We start from the raw sequence: 25,214 nt of genomic DNA, 5'->3' as shown, positions 1-25,214 counted from the left end.
GCTGAGAGAACGAAAAGCTATGCTTCTGGACTACAGCCAGTTTCAGACAAAGAATAAGAAAGATTTAACAATTTGTCTTCTAAGTTTGAAATGTTTCTCCTGAATTCCTTTTGTATTATCAGTAAACGTGGCAGTTGCTTTTTCTTTTGAGGTCTCCGAGGTTAAAATGCACTTTAAATAATGCTTTAGTTCTGAACAGGCATATCATATTGTCTTTCTATTGCTGAAGTGGCTAGTTCCTATCAGGCCAAAGAAAGTTCAGGTTTCTAAGAAAACATTGCACTGACAGGAAAAATCCCACATTAGAAGACACAGAGATGGTGTCTGATGTAACTTTATTTTTAGGATATGTTTATCGATTATTTTTTCATGTTAATTTTGATCCCATCAGCAATCACTAAATGCATTAAGCCTTGCATTGAAACTTTATTTTGACTTGAGGATCAATAATTCCCTTAGGATTTGAAGGCCTTATCTGGTTCACAAAGATATGAAGTTTTCGAAAGTAGTATTTTGTATAATTGCAAAAGAACAACTCAGAAGAAGGGAAATTTTCTTTTTACTTGTTATTAAGTTGTTGAACTAGGTAATGAGGTGACACCCATCAGGAATACTGATTTAGACCACTAGTAGGTTTCACATGTGCCCATAATAAATGACAATGATATATAATTTAACCCAACCAGGATAAACTTCTAGAAAGAGTTTCCCAGCCTCTCTCAAACCCTGGATCATAAAATCGCCTGGGAAAGTCTTTCCCACAGCCTGTTAGCTGACATTTTTCATTTGGCTGGAAAGCGTGCAGTATGCCAACATTTATCAGCACTATGTAATGTTGGTGTAGTTCAAGTTATTGAGACAGAAGCTGGTATCTTCTAGCGCCTGAAGGCCTGTTCCTGGCTTGAGTACCAAGGAAGGTATAGCTGAGCCCAACTCCACCATCTTTTGGCAAAGGGAAGGATTTGACATTGGTCTTTAAAGTTTCCAGGAGAGAAGCTCCAGTGTCACATATCTGTGGCCCTCCCATTCATAGGTGGGGTATGTCACATTCACCATGCCTCTCCCGGAATCTGGTCACTTGTCCCATGTTTGCTGCCTCTGTGGCTGACGCAACCTGCTATGCATCCCCCAGCCTGGAAACCTGGAGGCCATCCTTGACTCCTTTTCCTTCACTGACCACCCAGTTGGTGCTGCAAGCCCACTGCCATCGCCAATGTAAGTCCTCATCCCCTCCCCTGGAAGGTAGGTCTCTCCATTCCTGGTATAGCTCTCATCCAATCCATCTCTTCACATGGCAGCCAGAGCAATCTGTCTAAAACAAGATCTGATGGTTCCTGGGATTTAAAACCTTCAACGGCTTCCCATGGACCTCGGATTGAACTTCTTGATGTGACTCCTAGAATGTTAGTGGTCCCACTGCCATCCACCCTCCTTCCCCAGTCAACTTCTTCTCATCCCTCGCTTTTCCTCTCTGAATACCCTCAGCCATGCATTCTCTGGTGCTTCGGGGCCTTTGTGCAGGCAGTGTCCTTTGTCTGAGTGGACTGCCTTCTACCTTTCACCTTGCGAACTCTTACTCACTCGTGAAAAAAAGGTCACAACCCCCAGAGAACCTCCTCTAATACCCTCCCCTCTCCTCACCTGTTTTCACTGCTGCTGGGCTCCCATGGCACATGCTCTTATCTGTAGCACAGCACTTTTACCTAGATCCTTCCTCTCACCCCCAAAAGGCTGGGTGCCTTTAGAGGACTGGGACATGCAAACTCTGCACCCTTAAGCTTAACACAGTGCTCAGCATTGTGTATTAGAGGAATGCTATGTATAACAACTATTTATTTTATCCTGGCCTCACTGGCAATCAAAATATGCATTGATCTTCATTGAACTACATCCATTCACTAGATTTTATGCTCTTTGAGGATGGAGTCCATGCTTAGTCATCTTTGTATCCTCCCTACACACAGTAAGTGTTTAGCAAATGTTTAACAAAATTATTCCTGGTTGTATCTGATAGCGCAACCATTTTCTCCTATCATTTTTCTTTTTTTTAATTGAGATGTATTTCATGTACCATAAAATTCACCCACTTCAAGTGTATAGTTCAGTAGTTTTTAGTATACTCACAGAGGTGTGCAACCATCACACAACGTAATTTTAGAACATTTTTGTCGCTCCCCCCAAAAGAAATCTGTACCAATTAGCAGTCGCTCCTCACTTTCCCCTACCCCCAAACTCCACCCCAGCCTAGGCAACCACTAATCTATTTTCTATTTCTATAAATTTGCATATTTTAGGCATTTCATATAAATGGAATCGTACAATATGCAATCTTTAATCATTGGTTTCTTTCACTTAGCATAATGTTTTCAAAGTTCATCCATGTTAGAGCATGTATCACTACTTCATTCATTTTTATGGCTGAATAAAATGAGAGCATATTATGTGTATATATACCACTTTCTCTTTGTCCATTCACCAGTTGATGGATATCCGGATTTCCACCTTTTGGCTATTATGAATAATACTGCTTGAACATTTTTGTACATGTTTTTATGTAGACATGTTTTTATTTCTCTTGGGTATATAACAAGAGGGAAATTTCTGGGTCATATGGTAATTCTATGTTTTGCCTTTTGAGAAACTATCAAACTGTTTCTCAACATAGCTACACCATTACAGTCTCACCAGCAATGTTTGAAAGTTTCAATTTCTCCATTTCCTCACCAATACTTGTTATTATCAGTCTTCTTTATTTTAGTTATCTTTGTATGTGTAGTGTGGTTTTCACTGGCATTTTCCTGATTGCTAATGATGTTGAGCACCTTTACAAGTGCTTATTGGTCATTTGTATGTATTCTTTGGAAAAAATATCTATTTAGATTCTTTGCCCATTTTTTATTTTATTATTATTATTGACTTGTAAGCATTCTTTATATATTCTGGATACACATCCTTTGTCGGGAACATGTTTTGCAAATATTTTAACCCATTTTATTATTTTTTCCACTTTCTTGATGGTGTCCTCATGCCAACAAAAGTTTTTAGTTTTTATGAAGTACAATTTATGTATTTTTCTCTTTTGTTACTTGTGATTTTAGTGTCATGTCTAAGAAGTTATTGCCTAACCTAAGGTCATTAAGATTAACTCCTATGTGTTCTTCTAGGAGTTTTATAGTTTTAGCTCTTACATTTAGTTGTATGATCCATTTTGAGCTAATTTTTTTGGTATGGTGTGGGGTAGGGATTCATATTCCTTGTTTTGTATGTGGATATCCAGTTGTCCCAGCACCATTTGTTGAAAAGACTATTCTTTCACCATTAAAGTGTCTTGGCACTTTGTTGAAAATCAGTTGACCATAAATGTGAGAGTTTATTTCCGGACTTTCAATTTTACTGCATTGAGCTATATGTCTGTCATCATGATAACACTACAGTGTTTTGATTTTCATATCATTTTTAAAAAGAAGACTAGGAAAGCTGTGTATTGGCAAGTTGGGAAGAGTGGTCTCCTTGAACTGGGAGAAGATTCTTTTTGCAAAAATATGGATGTCAGGGAAGGAAATAAACATCTACTGAGCACTATTATATGTTAGGCATTATAGTAGACGCCTTCACATATGTTGTGATAACAATCATGTAATAGTTGTAATAACCCCATGCAATAGGTAGAATTATCTCCATTTTAAGGCAAGGAAACTGAAGTTTGGAGAGGTTAAGTATCTTGCTTAAAATAATTTAGTAACTGGTGAAAGAAGTGGGATTTGTACACAGTCCCTAGGACTTCAAACTCATGGTCTTTTCATAACAAGGAACTTTTCTTACCACACAGCCAGTGAACACAAGCTGCACGTGAAGGCAGTGGAGGGACTTGAATTCATTAATATCAAACATTTTTCTCATGACACTCTAGGAATTAAAGGAGTACTTGTAACTATTTTGAGACAGTTGTCTAACAGCAAAATTTCACAGGATATGTCAAGAAATCACTCTTCAACTATAAAAACTAGCTTTGTGGTTAATTTTAACTTCACAGCATATGTTATTCTCATTTATATGACCTCAAAAGTGTTGAACGTTATTTTGTATAATTAGCATAGCACAATGCCATCCTGTTGGAAGAAAAGCTAGAACTAATCTCAGCTATGTGGGTGGATTAGCCTTGTCCTTAGTTCTTGTTTTCATTGAAAACCTTCCCAAGGTTGTTCTGAAATGAATACAGGTCATAGTTGTCAAATGAGTTGTATGTGAAATAATAGAAGATTTAGAATTGAGAAAGATTTGTGAAGTCAACGAAGAAATGGCATTATTTTTTTTTGCATAATTCAGTTGATACAAGCTCCATTCTTTTTTTTTTCTTAAGTGAGAGCACAGAGAGTATCTTCTGGGTCCCAGAGTCTGGGTAGAAGTTAAGTTTAGATAATGCAGATTCAGCCATGACAGAAACACAGTCTAGACAATTCTGTCATCTCTTGTTAACTTTTTACCCTCTCTGCTCTGCAGGGCAAGAATCTGTTGCTTTCTTTCAGTGAAGATGCTGCACCTAGATGTTTAGATTGTTCAGTGTCGCTTATGTAAAGATTCCCATGACTCAATTCCTCTTAGAAGTTAGTGCCAGGAAAAAGTTTGCCTAACTTAAGAGCAGCTATGATGTTTTTGCCAGACCATGAGAACTATATTATTCATTGTATGTCATTCTTGTCTTGACTCTTGGAAGCCCAGAGCTAAATTTAACGTTCGACTATGTTAATCCAGGACCCCGGCAAGAGGATCTCTTACCTCCTTCTGTTGTTTTTAACAACAAGTTACTCCAGGGCAATTTGGAAGTAGGTAGAGTACATGTTATAATCCATAATTCTAAATATTTTTATTATCAATAGAAAATAATATATATTCTAACTCTAGCACTGTGTGAAAATAGGGTGCCCGACAGTTGCTAGTTTTACAGATATACATGTTTATGCTCCTTGTTTCCAGAAAGAGAATTGTAAGGAAAGATAAAGAAAAAAATGTTTCTTATAGGCCAGGTTTTCAGATTGGAGATTAGGTTTTTTCAGTCTGGGTTATATTAGGCACAAGTATCCTCTTCACAATGCAAGAAAACAGCAGGAATTTCCTCAAATTCTCATCCTAGCATTGCTATTAAAACAGGCTGAATATTTTCCAAATTTCACTGTAGGTACTAGTGAGGGTAACAGTAAAACCTTACCTATTAGAGGTTTTGAGAGCAACACATAATTCATAATCGAAAACATAAAGCTCCTGAAAGCACAAGTCAGGGACCAGATGCACAGCATTGTTCTTATAAAGGGCTACAGCATGCTTTCTCGGGGTGGTTTTATGTACGTCATGAATACTGTAAGACAGCAAATCCCCCAAGCTTCTCTGTATTTTGTACCTCTTCCGAGAAAGGTTTGTAATCCAGGAAAATGTCTGCAGGTGAAGATTCAGAGTGAATAAAAGTTCAGTGAATTGAGTTTGCCAGTAACATATTCTTGAGCAGCTAAGAATGTTGCAGAATTTGCATGCAACTTATAAAGTAATATTGCAATAAAACATTCTCTCATATGGAAATTTCCACCTCACTTCACGGTAAGCTCAACTGGATGAGGGCCAGATACATTTGTTTATGGCCGTGATGACATAATAGGAGGAAATAAATGAAGCACCTTCTTGGGTTTAGTTTTACCAGAGTCACATGAAGTCTAGTTCTGGAACTAGAGGCAGGAAATTTGACAATTACTTTAGTAGTCAGTGGCAAATTAAGGCTATTGCTTCATTGATAGAAGAAGGGAAGGCCTGGAGGTAGATACTGTGGCTGGAAGATAAAAGTGGCTGACAGCCCTCAATTTCTTCCAGAAGAGGGCAAATGCCCAAAGTTCAGTGCTCTTATTTCTCTCATGACTTAGCCGTGGTGTATTTTCAGGGCCATGTTTCTCCTTGGCTTGAGTGTGGACAGTGTCCTTAATAGATCCGTGAGGGAAAAGGAAGTCTTTTCTACAGTTCATTGAGATTTCATCAGGAGCCCATGGCTGACTTGGTCCTACTGCTGTCCCTTTATGTGGTTATTGGAAAATCCGACATGCTCATCTGCACTTGTAATATTTGTTCTCAGTTGGAGACATTTTGCTATCCTCATTCAACAGATTCAACAGCACCTTGGTAATGGGGGAAAATTTCTTTTGTATTTACAGGCTTAATTTTCACCCTTGACTTAACTGCCAGTTGGAAGCAGAAATTGAGATATGACATTACTAAGTCCAGTGGAGACTTTGGCTAGGTCATTCCTATGGCCCAAAGGGTGGCTTCTGTCTCACATAGATCAGAGAGCACTAATTTTAATTGACAGAGCCCTTTTAAATCAGTAGAGCCCTTCAAAATTGCATTTTATCAACATGTACTTGTCAAGGAAAATGGATTCTTAGAATTTCAGATGGCTTCTTTGTATAATTCGATCCATGGAATAAAAAGGCAGAATGAAAATTTTTGAGAGTGATTTTTCAGAGGACCCCAAGTTGGTAAACTATAATTTTGCTAGTTTCCTTGAAGAGATTCTCAGCTTAAATTGTTTCATTTTTTAAGTGATCTTCAAAAGACATGATTTTCAAGTTTGTGTCTAGCACTGAAATCCTATGATTACAGTTTTAGGAAACAGCAAGCTCTCAGAATGGGGGTGAGGGGGCTGGTTCTGAGTGGTAGATTTTTATGAAGATGAAGAGACAAATTTAAAGCTACTCAATGAAATAGAGTTATTTGTAGTGAGGTGGATGGACCTAGAGTCTGTCATACAGAGTGAAGTAAGTCAGAAAGAGAAAAACACATATTGTATGCTAACACATATATATGGAATCTAAAAAAAAAAGGTTCTGATGAACCTAGGGGCAGGACAGGAATAAAGATGCAGACATAGAGAATGGACTTGAGGACACAGGGAGGGGGAAGGGTTAGCTGGGATGAAGTGAGAGAGTGGCATGGACATATATACACACCAAATGTAAACTAGATAGCTAGTGGGAAGCAGCTGCATAGCACAGGGAGATCAGCTCAGTGTTTTGTGACCACCTAGAGGGGTGGGTTAAGGAGGGTAGGAGGGAGACGCAAGAGGGAGGAGATATGGGGATATATGTATATGTATAGCTGGTTCACTTTGTTATACAGCAGAAACTAACACATTATTATAAAGCAATTTTACTTGAATAAAGATGTTAAAAAATAAATAAAATAATCAATATTCATTATGCTGACAATCATAAAAATATATCCAATGTATCTGTCATAAATGCATAGTTTATTTACATTCCAGATTCATACTCAGAATAGGATAAAAAGTGTTCACACATGAAAAATATCTAGCTTTGTTGATGCCAGTTACACTAGGTGGGGTATAATGTTCAGAGAAATGAGTGATCTGCACAGGCAGTTAAGTTCAGAATCACAACATTCTAGCCAGGCACCACTGTAATTTTACCTTATGACCCACTGGCTCATAATTATTTTCTCCCAAGGTCTCCTTGTCATCTGACCAAACGTTGTAGGTACCCTTTAATTCCTTATAATTTCCTCCTCACTTATCTCCCAGTAAATATTTCTTGAACATTTGGCTGAAGCCCATGATAGAAGCAGCATTCACAATAACCCAAAGTTCCCGCTATTGTTCTTTCTCCAGACCTGCCTTTCCAGAGAACTTAGCGGCACTTTCTTCTTGAACTACACCTTTTAGCCTCTCTCCTTCTGTTCTCCCTCCCCTGCCCATGCCTACTTTCTTGCTTCCTGTTAAGCATAATTTATCTACTCTTCAGATCCAAATGACCCTATCTGGGGATACTTGCTTTGACTTTAGTCCAAATATCAACAAACATGGTCCTGAAAAAAACTTTCTTTTTAGATTTCCCAGGTGGTTCTCCTGTGAATTCAGTAACACAAGGTATAAAATGGGTGTAAACTCCCTTTTTTACGTATTCCGGTAGGTATTTACTGTGTCAGACATTGCAAAAGATACACAGATATGAGGCTTGACTCTAGCCCTCAAAGAGACTAAAACGTAGATGGGGCATCAAGTTACATAGATACGAAACATAATACAACTCAATAATATGGATCATCCTGTGATGCCATGTTCAAGTTCCCACCGTCCATGAGGGCAGACATTTTTGTGTTTCTCTTTATTCACCGATGCATTCCCAGTGCCTGAAACAGTCCCTGGCATATAGTAAGTGCTCAACAGATGTGTGGAATGAAGTAGAATCTATTTTCTAAGCATGGAATTCAGTACAGTACAGTCTACTCTGTTACCAGCATGTTTCTGTAATGAAAGCATGTGTAACAGAAATTAACTCATTCATGACTGATATGTAGGGAAAGGATATTAGTAAAATGCAGTGGTTATGTTGGTTCACATGCAATTGTTGCCAGTGCCTTAATATTCTGCACCATCAAGAAACAGAAGCTGCAAACAAAACACAGCAGAATGCCAGTTGGGGAGGACACACAGTGCTACGCCCGATGTTCATTCACTCTATGTTCTTTCTCTTGGATTGGTTTGACCATGAGCTCTAACTTGGGAGGGGTGAATTCACTTCTTACTTGTACATTTTGTGCTTATCTTCCTAACTCAGCAGCCTCAAACAACTCTCCTTCCAATCTCTTCATCAGTTACTTCCATCTTTTTATAAAGGTAAAGTCCTATATTTATATTTACTGTAATGTTTATTAGGAATTGAACGTGGCTCTTAAACTCTGCTAGCATGTTTTTTGGAATGGTTACTGTTTTTGCTGGTGCTCTGGTTGCAGTGTTACATAACCTCTGAGTTGTTTGTTTCTTATCCTATTTCCCCCATAAGCTTTGTTATTTCTAGTGCATGATTTCAAAAGTGGGAAGATCCCACACATCCTTTTATAGAAGAAATGTTGTACTACAAACTTCATTTTCAACGAAGATAAGTGGGATTTGGCTGTGAGAGAAGATGAAAGACAGCATTCCAGTTCTGGCAAGAGCATCAGCACCTCCCATGTTTCATACAGTATGGAACCTTCGGGGGGAGGGGAGGATCCCCCCCACGCTGGTGAGAGTGCCAGGCTCCAAGGAGTGGGTAGGTGGATGGCTTTGAATGGAAAAGTTTTTAAGTAATTCATAATTTTCTGTGGCAAAGTGCCTCCTAGAGCTTCCAGAACAGGAAGTAGCCTGTCAAAGCGGTGTTCTAGAACCATTAGCGTGCAGGCTAGGCGTGTGCAGATGGATGCCAGTACAAAGAAGGCCAAAGCAGGGAACCAGGGAGGAGGTCACTCAAGTTATGAAGTCCTGAATCAGCGAGAATCAGGAAGGTGGCAGTGGGCTTGGAAAGGACGGGGCAATTGGAAGGACCTTAAAGAATCAATGGGAGCGGCTATTGGCAGTGGAGGAGGGAGGCCCCAAACTGACTGCTAGGTTCTGAGTTCTCGCGACTAGTGGCTACAGGTGACCCAGACGAGAGGCTGAGAAGCTGGGGACAGGAGCAAGTTTGCCAGGAAAAAAAGACAAGAAGGGTTTGCTTGGCTAAATGCTGCGTCCTGACGTTAAAATCACAAGGAATCTTGTCACCTTAATTCGTGGCCATTTAACTCTGGGTTCTTTGCTCACCCCCCCCCCGGGGGGCGGTGTGGGGCAGTTAGTGAGTCCCCTCTCTGGGCAAAGATGCCTTTCCAGACTATTAGCTAAAGTGCCTTAGAAATTCACCCCGAAACCATATTTTAAGTTCAGGGGAGGATGTATCAGGATCCCAAGCAATCAATTTACGTATATTCTTCGCGGCTGTTCGCACTGAGTTTCCTTTCTTAGAGACTCCCAGGGCGAGGAAATTTACGCCCGGAGCCTCGACTCCGGGCGAGGAAGGCGAGGATGGGGGTCCAGGCACCCCCAGCCCACCCTCCCGCTTTGGATTCTCCAGGACCAGCGGGCGGACATTCTTCCCGCTCGGGCCCTGCCTGGGGAACCGCTCCGGGCGCCGCCGAGCACGCTCTCCGCCGAAAGAGTCCGGGCTCTCACCCCCGACTCCGACTTCGCCGTTCCCCGCCTCCCCGGCCGGGCGGTGCGCGCTCTCCGGGCTACGAAGACGATTTCCCGGAACTGTGCTCGGAGGTTCCCCGGCGCGGCTCGGGGGACTCTGGCGGAACTCCGGGAGACGCTGCCGCCGCCCGGCGGGCGCAAGGACCGGCTCCCAGGCCCACGGGCCTCCGCCCCTCCTCTCGGGGATCCCCTTTCGCCCACACCGTCCCGGGCCCCGCAGGACACTCCCCCCGGAGGCCGGGCCTCATCCGCCCGCCCCCGCCGCGTCCCCGGCCGCCCGCCCCGCCCCGCGCGCCGCGCCGGGAGAGCCCCGGGCCCCGACCCCTCCCCCCGACGCCGCCCGAGAGCGGGACGCGGCGGCGATGGTGACTGGGCAGCGGCTCGGGGCCGGGTCCTGGGCAGGGAGGCTCGGCGGCCTCTTTCTTTCTCTGCCCCCGCCCCTCTTTCCCCTTCCTGAGTGCTAGCCACGGCAGCGGCCGAGGTCGGCGCTCTCTCCTCGCCTCCTCTTCTTCCTCCTCCTCCTCCTCCTCCCCTGCCCGGGGACCCTCTCCCCTCCCTCAATCTCCCCCTCCTCTCGCCGCCTCCTCTCCTCTCCCCTCCCCTCCCTCCTCCTCCTTCCCCGAGTGGCCGGCCGGGCCAGAGAAAGAGAGACCGAGAGAGAGAGAGACAGAGGTGGCTGCGAGGAGGCGTAACGGTAAGCCCCGGCTTGGGAAAGCCTGCGGGCTCGGAGCCGGGATCACCGAGCCGGGACCGGCTGAGTTGAGGTCGCCGGGCCCGCGCGCTCTGCGGAGGGAAAGCCCGCAGCCTCCGCTAGGTAGGGCACCCGGCGCGGGGCTCGCGGAGCCGTCGGCGACCAGCCGAGTCCGGGTTGCGTGCGCGGCGGCCGGCGCGGGAACTTCTTCCCGGCGCCCGAGGAGCCCGAGGGGAGGGAGGACCGGGCCGGGGAGGTGCTGGCGGGACGGGTGCTGGACGCTGGGAACGGGAGGGAGCGCCGCTTCGGCTCTGGTCGCCGTGGTCGCCCTCAGCAGAAGTGGAAAAAAGTTGTGCCTGGAAAGACGATTTGCCGGGAAGCCGGCGCGAGCCCAGCTCTCTCGCCGCCGGCGGCGGACTGCGACCGGCGCTCGGGTTCTGGGCGCAGCTTGGCACGGGGCTCAGCGCGCCTGGTACCGCGCCCGGGGGCCGCCCCGCGGTCGCCCCCGCGGGGCCTGGTCTGTGGCGTGTGGGTCACGCCGGCCACAGACGTCAGCGGCTTCTCAGATCTGCGCTGCATTTTTGTGGGCAGCGCAGGGATTGGGGGTGCGGGCTGGAGGAGGAGGAGATGGGCGTGGAGTGGGGAAGACCACATCTGGCCTGAGTGGGTTGAACCCAAGGGATGGGGTGAAGGACGGGGGGGGGACTCTGTGTTTCCGGACGTTTTTTAGGCACAGAGTTGTGTGTGTGTCCTTTTTCCCCTTTCATTCAGCGGTCTGGTGTCCTTTGAACTCAGAAGGGCGAAAGCATTTTCTTCAATCCTGTTCACCTTTTCTCCCGTTTCAGGAGGGTCGTGAGTTTTATGAGAATCCTTGAGCTGTTTCCTCAATGGGAGTAAAGACTCACCCCCCCATCCCACCCCCACCCTCACTGCCACCTGGGCCATTTCCTGTATTTAGCGCGTTTTCTACTGTGATTGTGTGCGTTCCTGTAGGTTGCCATCAGCGACCCACAAGTAAAAGGAGAGCTTCTGTCTGAAATCGCAAAGCGGCCTCTGTAGACAAGTGTGTGCTGGAGCCCGAGCCGGGAGAGGTGTGGGCGGGAGGGAGAGGGGGAGCTGTTAGAGCCTGGTGCGGATAGTTAAACCTGAGTAACCGAGTTCCGAGGGACGTTTCTCCTCCGCACGTTGCTTTTGCTTCGCCCATTCGCCTGAGAGAGCTCCACCCGCGCCAGGTTTAAGCGATGATGGATGCGAATTTCTTTGGCGTTGCTCTTTCCCGGATATTCCTCTTTTCTACTGGTCCTCTTTAAAAAACGACTTCTCCTTTTCAAATGTAAGAGATAGGGAATACATGCTGGTGGGGAGATTAAATGTTTTTACAGATAGGGAAAAGAAAACCCAAGATTCTCATTTCTTTTTGCTGTCATACTGTGATAGACTTGTTATTAATCTTTGTCAGAGATCTGATTCTGATGAAATAATATTGGAGGAGTTTGAGGTAATACCAGATAAAACCCAACGTCATGATAATATTTTTCCTAACTGGTCACACAGGGAGCAGATAGTGTGGATTGTTGTGGTGTGTTTGCAAAGGGTGCAGCAAACATTTTATGCCAGGAAAGAAGACATCGTGTGGTGAAGGAGTTGATGGGGTTAGGGAGGGGAAATCATTTGTCTTCAGAGCAGTCCAATTAAGAAGAATAATTACACTGCAGATGAACATTCTTGAATATAATATAATTTGAGTCGCGAGACATGAACCAGTAATTTGTCTATAGGAAGGAAAATGAATCTTTGTGGATTAGAGCAAAACGGTGCCTTCTGGAAAAAGTAATATATGCTCTTTATGCATGTGGATGGGCTCAGATGTGTGGACTGACGAATTATAGAGATTTTACTGCATGTAGTGTTTGGGCAGGGCAGGGAGGAAAAGTCCATAGTAGGAGAAGATAGAAAACATATAGAAAAGTATCCATTTTTAATGGACAACATACTTCTCAACTTCTTTATTGCAAAGAATTGACAAAATAGGAGACCAAAATGTAGGAGACCCAAAATTGGGACTGTTGAGTTTCCAGAGGTGTCACTTATTACCTGAACCTGGGACAAGTTACTTAATTTCTCTCAGCTTTGGTTTCTGTGTCTGTAAAATGATGGTAATAAAGTTCAAGTCAGAGAATCGCCTGGAAGTTTAACTATGATTATGTACTTTTGTATAGAACTTAGGGTGGTCCCTCACGCTGGGTAAGTGCTCAGAAAATGTTGATGATGGTTGTCAAGTATTTCAAATGCCCGGGAGAAAGCAGTGCCATTCAGAGAGCTGGGCTGCAAGGGGAGCTGACTTTGAGCGACTGCTGATTTTAGGTTGGCCGATGGTCGACCCTTAGTTGAGGCTGTCCCTGTGCCCCCAGCAGCCCACACTCAGAAATATTTGATCTTTCTAGAGCTTGTAGGCTGCATCTTTTTGGCCCTTCTAGTCAGCCTTTTCTGGGACTCCAGCTGTGGGGAATGTGTAGTGCAGGCTCTGTGTGGGTCTGAGGACCTGAGCACAGGTGTGGCCTGTAATTCCAAGCCTCACTGCCCCCTTGCAAAGGCACCTTCTCAGGTTCCAGGTCTCACCAAAGTCAATATCGACATTTTATTTAAGAAAAAAAAGGAAACTTGAGTGGTGGACATGGTGTCTCTCTTGGGAATTCTAAAGCAGTGTTTTCTCAGTGTTTACTGCCCTTAGAAAAATACAAATAGTAAGCAAATACCTGATCTGTAGAATTTATTCCAAAAAGCACCTTTAAAGTATGTCTTGGGGTTAATGGAACATTGCCCAGTTTTTCCTAAGGTTGTACCTAGTTGCAGAATGAACAGAAGGCATTCTTAGCAAAACAGTAGTTTATGGAGCTGGGGAACTATGCTGTATATTTCTTTTCTAATCTGGGAGGAATGCCTGTTTGCTCATTCATCCATTCTTTTATCCAGTTGTTCAGCAAATACCCATGGAGCCTCTTCCATGGGCCAGGCTCTGTTCTGGCCTCTGGGAGCATAGGAAGAACCAAGAGCAGGCCTCTCCACTCACAGAGCCCTCATTCTAGTTGGGGAAGCAAACTCTGTGTGCGAAGGAGCTCCATAAACCCAAGAAGTTCTCTTTTTTGTTTAGAAGTGCCTGCGCTGGGAAAGCAGCGTGCTGGGCGTGCTTCTCTTCCACAAGCCAGCCATCTTGGAGGGAAGTGATCTGGCTGGGGGGTGGTGGCTGGGGCCAGCTGGTCCTATGGGTCCTCCACAGGGAGAAGGAAGAAGGGGGAGCCTGTTTCTTTCTGTGCTTTATAATAAAGCATGTGTCCTGTTTGAGTACAATCACCAGCCAAAGTGCCATGAGAACAAACAGGTTTTTCTCCGAAGTGAGACTTCACAGCCTTAGAAAGGCAAAGAAGGAATCAAAGGTCAGATCTGATCATCAGCTTATAAAACCCAGATTGTGTCCAGGGAAGAGTCTGGTCTGGTACTTAAAATACTGGACCCTTCGCTGTAGGAGGCAGGCCCGTGAGTAAAGGGAAGAGTGGAGACTTAGTCCCTCATGTACCTTCAAGGTTTTTTTTTCCCCATTACTTTTAAGATTACAGTAATACCTGGTACAGTAAGGATGCATTATGTTTTGAGTCTAGAAGGCTCGAAATGGTATAAGGTCAACAGGGCACTGAGAGTAGCTGTTTGGACTAGAGGCAGAGTGGTGTAGGGAAGTCCCTGAGGGTGCTGGATCTTGGGTGCTGAGCTGGGGAATCTGAACTTCATCTCGAAACCTGTGTGGAAGATGGGGAACTTGCAGCAGGTGATTGACCTGATCATATTGTGCTTTAGAAGGAACTCTAGGTGGGCTCGGTGACAAGGCCAGGGCCGGGGATAGCAGGTGAGCCGGGAGGTTAGTACAGGAATCCCGGTGGGACTTGGTGAGGGAGAGCGGGAGAGACCCGGAGAGGCTGACCGCACTTCCTCGGTCTTGTCCCATGGGTGGGAGTCCAGGGTGACTGGAGTGGGTCATGGCGCCTTTCACTGAGTTAAGCAGCTATGGGAACCTCAGGTTGGGGAGATGGCGAGGAGTAACGAGTTCAGTTGAATCCACAGCTGAGTTGTGAGGCGCCCAGGGAGAGATGCCCAGCAGAGCATTGGATCCACAGGCAGGAAGAGAGGTCTGGAGCTGGAGGTGAAAGATGGAGTTATTTTTACAGTAGCAGCAAGTGGTTGGCTGGTCTCTTGAGGTTTACTGAATAGTGCTCAGGGTGAGAGTAATCTGTGTCCTTGTAACTGAATTTTTCTCTTTCATCCTTTCAACGGGACTAATGGGGTAATCAAGCCCCTGACCTTGGCCTTCAATGATCAGACTCTTACTGGTGTTATTTTGCCGACTTGTGAGACCTGTTTATTGTTTTGAACTGAGATAATATAGAGGAATGTACGTAGAATGGCTCTGAACATTTTTAATAGCTAGGATGTACAACTGCTAAAATTGATCCTCCTCCACCCCCGACACATCTACATATTCTGGACAGACTGTGTTCTTCCCCGAATTCCTAAATAGAAACCCTAATCCCCATTGTGATGGTATTTGGAGGGGGCACCTTTGGGAGGTAATTAGGTTTAGATGAGGTCATGAGGGTGGAGCCCCCATGATGGGATTAGTGTCCTTCTAAGAAGAGGGAGAGAGTCTGGAGCATGCTCTCTCCACCATGGTGAGACTGTGGCCATCTGCAAGCCAGGAGGAGGGCTTTTCCTAGGAACCCAGTCTGTAGGCACCTTGAGAACTTGTACTTGGAGAACTAGTGTTTTCATTTCCACCAGGGACAAGGCTTGTCTGCCTTCTTTTTTTTTTTTTTTTTTTTTTTTTTTTGCTGTACGCGGGCCTCTCACTGCTGTGGCCTCTCCCGTTGCGGAGCACAGGCTCCGGACACACAGGCTCCGCGGCCATGGCTCGCGGGCCCAGCCGCTCCGCGGCATGTGGGATCTTCCGGGATCGGGGCACGAACCCGTGTCCCCTGCATCGGCAGGCGGACTCTCAACCACTGCACCACCAGGGAAGCCCCTGCCTTCTTTTTTGAAGTTACCATATGGCCCTCAAGGGGCTGTTAATTTGAATTTCATTCATTTGTGGAATAAAAAAATGTGTGCAAAGTAGGCCCCAGTGAATGCCTGTTAAAGGGCAGGCATGCAATTTGATTTGTGTACAGCCTTACTCCTTACTGTTGTGGATTTAGGGTACGGCCAGTGGGAATTATTAATCATCGTTAGTCTGTGTAACCAGCAATAATGCCTCACCTTGCTCTTGCCTGCCTAACTGATCTGCCATTGAAAGGAAAACTGGTAGCCTAGACAGACTGCAAGGATGTAGACTAAAATTCTGACTGGTTATTTTGGACTCGTGGGGTTACAGGTGACTATTTTCTTTACTTTTCTGCTTTTCAGATTTTTAAAAAGTAGATGTTACTTAAAAAACCAGAACAAAACAGTTGTTGGTGTTTTCTTCCATTCTTTTTTTTGTGCAAAACTGTATCAGCAGTTTTGGCCACAGTACCATACACCTCCTTACAGCTGTGCTACATCCATGGTAAAGCAGGTCTCTGTCTTTAAAAAGACTTGAAGTTCCTATTTGTTGTAAATGTAGTTGTGGAGGAATGTAACCAGGCCTGGGTCCTGTGACCCAGAGCCAGAATGGGGCAGCTTCCTCCCAACAATAGGGAAGGACCCACTCCTTCCTGTTGGTGCACTTTGTATGTTTTCATAAACACTGTTAAGTGTGATCTGAGAGGTGTTTCACTTCTATATCTAAATGTGTAAACATCTGTCAGATTGATATGTACCTAATTAAGTATCTATAAATATCTATCTATCTATCTATCTGTATATATATACTATACTCACATGTAAGTTTTTTTTTTTTCTTGTTTTCAGTTGTTTCAGTGTTCAGTAGAACTCAAACCAGCAGTGAGATCTTAAATATCCCTTTAGCATCAACCTCCCCACATTCCCGGAAAATTAGAGGGACTCTCTTTCCTCTACTGATTCTATTGTTCAGCAGTTTCTCTCTTTCCACACTGAGCTGTGTTGTCAAGGGCACCTGGAGTTCAAGCTTCCTTTCTCCTGGAGCAGGCTGCAGTTGGGCTGAATTTCACATGTTGTTTTCCAGTTTTGAGGCAGATAGCCAGTTGTTTAAAGATGCCTGTAACTGCATAGACAGTAGCCACATTTAATCTTCAGATAAGTGGTGCATGACACACTTATTACTCAGGACAAATTAACCTCTTAAAAATTTATAACTTTTCTCTCACCCATAGGGATCAAATTTTCTGAAATTAAAAATAATAGACTGGCCAGTCTCGCAGCTACAGACTTCACCAGTAATTGGTGTTTTTGTGTTTATAAATGGCTACCCTTTGTATATGAAATATACACGTAAGGAAAACACGGCTCACAACTTGAAAAACAATCTAAAAATCACTTTTTTTTTTTTTTTAATGGCTAACTGTCCATTCCTAGAAGATGATTCTGCACAGGGAAGTATGTCTAAACAGATATCTACTCTGTCATTTGCTCATTCTTATTATAGCCATTTCAGGGCTTTTCTGTGCTGGAAGCTCATAATTTACCAACCTGATTACGATTCTGCACAGATCCATGCTGTAATATGTAGCCTAGGGTGCCAGCTTACACAGGTGACTATAGGTCTTTTGGGTTTGAATCCTTTTGGTAAATGGGTTGCTTAGGTTGTCTTGTCTTTTTTTTTTTTTTTTTAATGTGTTTTTTCCAATTTGTGCTCGGGTCTGTTGTTCTTTTCTTGATTAGTAAAGAAAAGGCAGCATGAAAGGGAGCTAAGCTGATGTGGGGAATGTTTAAACTATAATCCAAAGCCAAAAAGAACGGTAGCCGGGTGCAGAGGCCATACTGAATAATAAGAACACAAGTGGTGGTAGCGATGAAGAGATGGGACAGGTTGTGTATACACCTGTGTGGGCAGGTGGCCGGGGGACTGTTGAGGATAGTCTGGTCAGCTGTGCTACACAGGGACCACTGTTCCCCTTGGTCTGGAAACTAGACTCATGGACCCTAAGTATGTTAGCTTTCTTAGCAACTACATTAGTCAACAAAACTTACATGTTTAAAAAAAATTTAAACATTTTAAAACATTAAAACATTTTAGAACTGTCGTCAGGTTAGATTTCCTCTAGCTTACATATGTGTATTTGATTTTTAAAATCTTGGCTGTAGGGCTTCCCACTTCTTCTTGTCAAATTTCAGCTTTCTCATCCTGGTGTGTGTTGTTCAGCCCATTGGGATGATTTTGAATTCTCCCGGGTCATCTGTCATGTCACCCACCCCTCTGGGCTGAGTGCTGTTCTTCAATCCATTCTGCTCACCAGTCATCCAAGCTCTTTTTTTTTTTTTTTTTTCTTTTTGCGGTATGCGGGCCTCTCACTGTTGTGGCCTCCCCCGTTGCGGAGCACAGGCTCCGGATGCGCAGGCCCAGCGGCCATGGCTCACGGGCCCAGCCGCTCCGCGGCATATGGGATCCTCCCAGACCGGGGCACGAACCCGTGTCCCCTGCATCGGCAGGCGGACTCTTAACCACTGCGCCACCAGGGAGGCCCCATCCAAGCTCTTTGAGTCCTTTTCTGCCGCTGCTCTGTTCAGCCTCCCCAGTCATTCTCCTCTTAGTAACTAGGGGTGTGTCAGCCTTTGCAGGCAGCTAGAGGGCAGTGGGTTGGAGTCTGTGCCACGATACCCGAGGAAGCTAATCATACTCGTGACCTCGACCTCATTAACATTGTGCTGGCAGAGAGCGAGCCAGCATTCCGTAGTATTGTTTGACTTTGGGTCGTCTCTACTGATTTGTGGTCGTGGGGTCCATATTCCTGCCCCCTCAGGGAGCCTGATAGGTAGAGGAGCCGGAGGAGAATGTGAGAGACGGTCAGTACTTACCGCCTCCTTTTAACTCCCTAAGGTGGTGGGGCTTTGGATTGTCAGCTGTCACTGGGCCCTGCTGATGGTGATTTGGCTCCAAGACAAAGCAAGTCTGAGAAGATTTGTGTAAGGACTGTGAGGGAAGAAGGCCTCTTAGAGTGTGGGGTCGCAGTGGGTGCGCTGGTGAGCTGGTGGCTGTACAGTGGGGTGAGAGTCTCCCCGTGGTGGCGCTCTCCGTGCCTTAAAGCAGGGCTTCTCACGCTGGAAGGTGCACAAGAATGATCTGGAATCTTGTGAAATGGCAGATTCTGATGAAGCAGGCCTGGGCTTCTGCATCGCTGCTAGGCTCCCTGTGAGGCTGGTGCCACTGGTCCTGTGGAGCAAGGCCTCACATAGACTGGGACACAACTGAGGCTGCGGATCAGTCAGCCGGAGACTCAGACCTGTAAAGGCTGACACCAGGAGGGCACCAGCAGGGTCTGGTTTAGAGCTTGCTGCCTGCTCCTTGGGGCTGTCTTTATTGGGATAACCCTGAGGGCTCTCAACCCTGTCACTGCATTCGGGCCAGCTGCTCGGGGATTCCCTTCCATCCTTAGGGCAGGGAGGGAGGTCATGGGAGGTCTTCCAGGTGGAATATGGTTAAGCTAAAGGGAGAGGTTTTGTTTTTGCTACATTTTAATCAAATTGACTTCCTCATTACCTGATGATTATATTCCATAATTTTAACTACTTAAAGAAGGCTCTGACTTCCTCCAGTTAAGCCTACCTTTTCACACATACCCTATCACTTTGAAGTTATGTGACTACAACGTTTTAAAAAGTTACATATTGTTTCCTTTGGAATTGTTTCTGAAACTTGCCTGACCCTCTCTGGGTGCTGGTTAGACCTATGTGTTCTCAGACCCTGCCCTGGAGTTTTGACTTCATAGGTTTGGTGTGGGTCCTGGGAATCTGAATTTTTTAAACAAAGTGTCTGGATGGTTTTTATAATTGGGCACGTTCTAGAAACACCATTTTCGAGAAACATCAGTTTAGAACCCTGTCCATCTGAGCCTGTGTTATCAGCCATGTCTGAGGGGCACCCTTACCTGTTCTTTTCTTGGCCTCTTAGATACTTGGTTGTGAAGGGCTGGCTTTTGTCCCATTGGACCCACTTCAATTTTTATCTTGACTCATGTTTTCATTCTTACAATAAGGCTCTTTTTTATCTTGGATGGGACCAAATCAGAGTCCCTTGTCAACGGTGTAAGAGTCAGTTCTGAAGCCGTTATTTTTAGGAAGGTTTTACAGACACTGATTATTAAGTGCTTTGGGGCATTCTTGGAGATACTGGGCTGTATGCTTTGGGCCTCTGCAGAGAAAGGAATGTCTTGAGGCTGACTTCTCCCACTCTCTCCCCTGCTTGGGATCAGCGTGTCCCCTTCCTAAGTAAGCGCTGACCAGAAATGGATGGAGAAGGGATCCTCATCCTCCAGAGACAGTTTGGTTCTGACACAGGTGAATTGACAGATGGAGGAGATGGACTTTGCACGTTATTGTATCAACATTAACCTCCATTTTTACAAATGCAGGATCCATCTCATCTCCATCCTAGGAGGTGGAGGTGTTTTCATAAGCTGACGCTTATGAAACAAATGAAGTGGGAAGTGGTCAGTGTGATGGGATTGGAGGAGTATGGAAGGGGCTCTGTAGCGAAAAGCTGGAATTCACTTATTGTTGTGCCTAAAATTTTACCGTTAGAGGAATTTGGGCAAAATGGTTCTCTTTAAACCTCTTATTCAACATGTAAGCATCCATAGAACAGGCACTACATTAGTTACTTAGGACTTAACAGGAAGACTTTCATAAAATGCCAGCAAAGATCAGGGTATGAAGAGAGTGGACTTTGATGGGTGAAGTGTGGGCACTGTGAGGGCAGGGCTGGGGCAGGGCCACCAAGGACAGCTCAGGTGTCCAGAGGAGCCCAGGATACCTGGTGGTGGGGGGCACTAGGCAGAACGAATTCTCATTCACTTAATGTGTGTGTGTGTGTGTGTGCGTGTGTGTGCACGTGCGCATGTGCACGCTGTGTAATAGGGGCTTTAGTATCTTTGATGATGCATCTGGCATACTTCTTTCTATCTAGTGTGGCCATTTCACATATACCTGACCAGTTGTAATGAAAAGCCAGGTGATCTAGATATGAAAGTTAAGATTAAACACCGTACTTGTGCTTGGGATTATGTTGCTCTTTTTTTTTTTTTTTAGTCTATTTGATTTTGAGAGAGAAGCTTAGGAAATGATCCAGTTTCTGTACATGCTTATCAGGAGAACTTGGCCCGCAGCAGAAACCTTTCCTTCTCCACTAAGGGCCTTTTCCTAGTCAGTTCTGAGGAGGGGCTTGACTCTTCTGAGACCTCATGCCACCTAGAAAGTGCTTTAGGGCATGCTTTCTCTCTCATGGCTGAAAAAAATATTTACATTTTAAAGAACTTCTCAGCTCTTAGCTGGCTGAAAGAAACTCTGAACTTGGCCATTCTGGTGCCCAGCTGAAGCTTGTCTGAGTGGTCTAGGGTGTTTTCAGAATAGCGTGGAGATGGTGGGGAGAGTCTTGTTGCTACTGCTTGACCAACAGAGAAGTTACACACAAGTACATCCCAGGGACCAGAACTCTGGGAACTTTTACAAACTGACCCACTCCAGAAAGAAACTTGACCCTTTGATGAAACCACGGGAGCTTTCTGGATGGCTTCATTGTTTCTTTTCTGGAGTGGTCAGGTTCTGTATCTGGGTGGGAGGAGAAACATTGTCCCTGTTCCTGAAGCTGGAGTTTCCTTTGTCTATTATGAAATAAAGGAGGGCCACAGAAAGGATGGGGCATTTCTTAGGGAAATGAAATTCTCCCGACGTACTACCTCCCCACTCCAGAAGTGGGCCCGTGTACTCTTCCCCATGGTCCACAGGGCTAGCATCATTTCTAAGTATCGATAAAAACAGCTTTGTGTGAACTTCCCTGGTGGTCCAGTGGTTAAGACTCCACACTTCCACTGCAGCGGGCATGGGTTCGATCCCTGGTTGGGGAGCTAAGATCCCGCATGCCTCGCGGTGTGGCCAAAAAAACCAACCCGCCCCCCCCCCACCCCCGGCAAAAGCTATGTGTATTTCCTTTTAAGCATAAATGGACATCACAGTCCCTGTAGAGTGTGAGGCCTTGAGCATGGAGGTGCTGTTGGGGTATCAGACCGGGCTATCTCTGTACCCTGTGCTCTGCTCACCGCCACCCCCGTGCTGGCACTGCCCCCACTTAGTGCTTGCTGCCTTTAGGGAGCATCAGAATCACCTGGAGGCTGGTTAAAACACACACTGGCTGGACCCCACTCCCGGAGATTCCGAGTCACTAGGTCTGGGGTGGGCCGAGAATTTGCATCTCCAACACATTCCCAGGTGATACTGATGCCTCTGGTCTGGGGAGCACAAGTTGAGAAGCACTGTGACACCAGTCACTTCTCCACCTTCTGGAGGGCGTGTTGTCACAGGCAGACTCTGCTCCTGATGGCGTGTCTGCCTGGGTGGAATCACTTAATGCTGGAGGAACCTGTAGTTCAGAAGCTGTGGTTCCCTGGAGGGAGCCCTAGCCCTGTCTTCTCACCCTGGGGCCTTCTCTCCTGGTCGTTCCCACAGGAGACCAGGGATGTGGCATTTGGGTAGCTGAGGGGGGCATTCCTGGCCTCCTTGCAATCCTTTCTCTTTGCTGTTGCAGAAGGCTTTCTGGAGCATGCCACTCTCCTATGGGAGACCCTTCATGGGCTTGCCATTGGCCTTAAGAGAAAGTCCAAACTCTCCTAAAATGACTGCCAGTCTCCCTCTCGGCCTCTGAAATATTCCTTTTTCTTGTGAACTCACTATGTTCTTCTTGCTTCCTGGGCACCCATTTTGCTGTTTCCTCTGCCTGGTATGCTGGTAGTCTGGCCACCTCTTGCTTATCAGACCTCAGCTTAGCCATCACCTGCTCTGGGGAGCTCCCTTTGACCTCTCTGGGGTCAGCTGGTGCCTCTGCAAAGGCTCCACGTCACTTTGTATTTTCCTCACCTCAGCTTCTCTCAGCTGCGTCAAGGTCATGATTACCACCCATTTACTTCTCTGTCTTTGTGGACTGTCGGCTCCCCGAGGGCGGGGAACCCATGACATGGTCATTCGCATGACTCCAGGCTTGGCATGGTGCCCGGCATATTGAAGGCCTTCTTGATCATTCTGTGAGATAGCTATGGCGGGGTGGAAACCAAGACACAGGTAGGTTAAGTGCCTGGCTCACCATTACCCTCCGAGTTAAACACCACGATTCTCACCCACTTCTCTGATCCAACCCCTTGGCCAAGTGACGCTGGCCAGGTTTTCTGCTTTGAGACCAAGGAGCCTTAGGCAGGGTCTGCAGGTCTCTACTGGGGCTGTTAAAAGACTGGCTATTCCAAATTAACAGAAATGGCCCTCTCCTGTTGTTTTTCAGGTAAACTGGGAAGCAGACTCCTGAGTTCACAGCTGGCCTGTGGTTTTTGCATCTCATCAGGGAGCTCCTCCTCGTACAGGTAAGGGGTTGCTTCCTGGATCTGCTCATGTTCAGGCTGGTTCTGGGAAAACTCCAGCCATGCGATGCACTCTGATAACCACCCCAAGTTCTCGTGCATTAAAAAGACAATCCTTAAATATAGGGTGGCAGCTCCTCTAAGAAAGGTGTAAAGGGACTTCCCTGGTGGTCCAGTGGGTAAGTCTCTGCACTCCCAGTGCAGGGGGCCCGGGTTCGATCCCTGGTCAGGGTAATTAGATCCCACATGCATGCCACAACTAAGAAGTCAGCATGCTGCAGCTAAAGAAGTCCGTATGCTGCAACTAAAAGATCCTTCATGCCGCAACTAAAAAAAAAAAAGATCCCATGTGCCGCAACTAAGACCTGGCACAGCCAAAAAAAAAAAAAAAATTAAAAAAAAGAAAGGTGTAAAGTGGTTACCTGCCCCATTGAGTTATCGGGTGAAGATGTTTATTGACCTGCCTGGCTTTCTTCTGGATGTTGCTGCCCGTCTCAGTGCCCAACGCTCTTTCCTTTTTGCTGGGCACCTTCACCTCTCCATTTGAGTTGGTGCTTTAGAATTCCTTTTCCTCATTTAAGACTCAGCCAACATTTCACTTGTTATTTACAAACTGTCTGAAAGAGAGGGTGTTCGGAGCCTAGCCTTTTCCCAGCTTTCCAGCGGAACGAATCGCTGCCCCTCTGCTGACACAGCACACTGCACGTGCCCGTGGTGAGCTTTACTTACTTGTTTGTACACATCTTTTCCCCTAGTGTGTGAGTTCTTTTTGCTATCATCTCCAATCTTGCATGGTTTCTGGCGTGGAACAGACTTTCAGTAAATGAGTGAATGTTCATCTGAGGAGGAGGAAAAAAAAAAAAAAGCCCTAGTAAACTAAACTGAGGCACAGCTACAAAAAAATGTATTCCTAAGCCAATGAACTGATGTGTAGAGTGCCTTTTTGGATTAATGACATGGCTGTTTGCTCACATTACCACGGGTAATTGAGAATGTGCCATAATATGTTAAGTCGGCAGGAGTTTAGATTCTTACCACTATTGAAAAGGATGAGAAATCAGGAGTTTTTGTGTCATTGTCAGTAAGGTGCTAACTGACAGCCTGGGACCCTGAGCCACCAGCCCCCTTGGCTGCCCCAGGAGAGACATCTGTCTGCCAGCCCCTGGGAGTCTTGGGCAGCCCCAGGATTGAACGTGTAACCAAATGTATGGCAGTAAGGGAGCAAACAATTGACTTGACCAATTTATAACCCAGAGGAAGTAAAAATATTTCTAAAACACAGTTTAGCTTTAAATAATTTTAATAAAAAGCTTTTAAATCATGCATTTCCATTTCCCCTGTAATCTTAGTATGCTGGGATCTTTGAGAGACACACTGATTGGCTTGATGCCATTTTGCTTCATCCTGTGGGTTGGGAGTAGCAACCCCCAGGGCAATGGTTCACCTGAATCTGGAGCCAGAATGGAGCCTGGGTCCTTTTAGGAACTGGCAGGTGGCTGAGTTCCCAGAAGCCAGGGTGGAGGTGGGGCGGGAGGGACTTCAATCTGATTAAAGACCACATTCACACAGGAGAATGAGGTCTTGAGTGTTTGTTCCTGCCTTTTTAAAAATTTATTTGTTTATTATTTATTTGTTTATTTATTTATTTATTTATTTATTTATTTATTTATGGATGGCTGTGTTGGGTCTTCGTTTCGGTGCACAGCCTTCTCACTGCTGTGGCTTCCCTTGTTGCAGAGCATGGGCTCTAGGGCGCAGGCTCAGTAGTTGTGGCACACGAGCTTAGTTGCTCCGCGGCATGTGGGATCTTTCCAGACCAGGGCTCGAACCCGTGTCCCCTGCATTGGCAGGCAGATTCTCAACCACTGTGCCACCAGGGAAGCCCCCGTTCCTGCCTTCTTACCCTGCCTCTACATGAACAATACTCATTGTTCACCCTTTCCATTTGCTTTGTTTGGGTGTGTGCAGCACGAAAGCAAAGAGA

General features: G+C 45.6%; 1 protein-coding gene across 3 annotated transcripts in view; it reads left to right on the top strand.

Moving 5' to 3' along the window:
- The first annotated feature begins 10,355 nt into the window (after window positions 1-10,355).
- LHFPL2 (LHFPL tetraspan subfamily member 2) overlaps window positions 10,356-25,214 on the top strand; it is a 177,749-nt gene continuing 162,890 nt past the window's right edge. For 2 of the 3 annotated variants that reach the window (XM_060093079.1, XM_060093080.1), the window contains exons 1-2: window positions 10,356-10,733; window positions 23,155-23,233. The gene's annotated coding sequence lies outside the window, so the exon portion shown is untranslated. The other variant, XM_060093081.1, reaches the window with a different exon arrangement.

Source organism: Mesoplodon densirostris, chromosome 3, assembly GCF_025265405.1.
Source record: "Mesoplodon densirostris isolate mMesDen1 chromosome 3, mMesDen1 primary haplotype, whole genome shotgun sequence".
NCBI lineage: Eukaryota > Metazoa > Chordata > Mammalia > Artiodactyla > Ziphiidae > Mesoplodon > Mesoplodon densirostris.
This window is presented reverse-complemented; position numbering and strand designations above follow the sequence as displayed.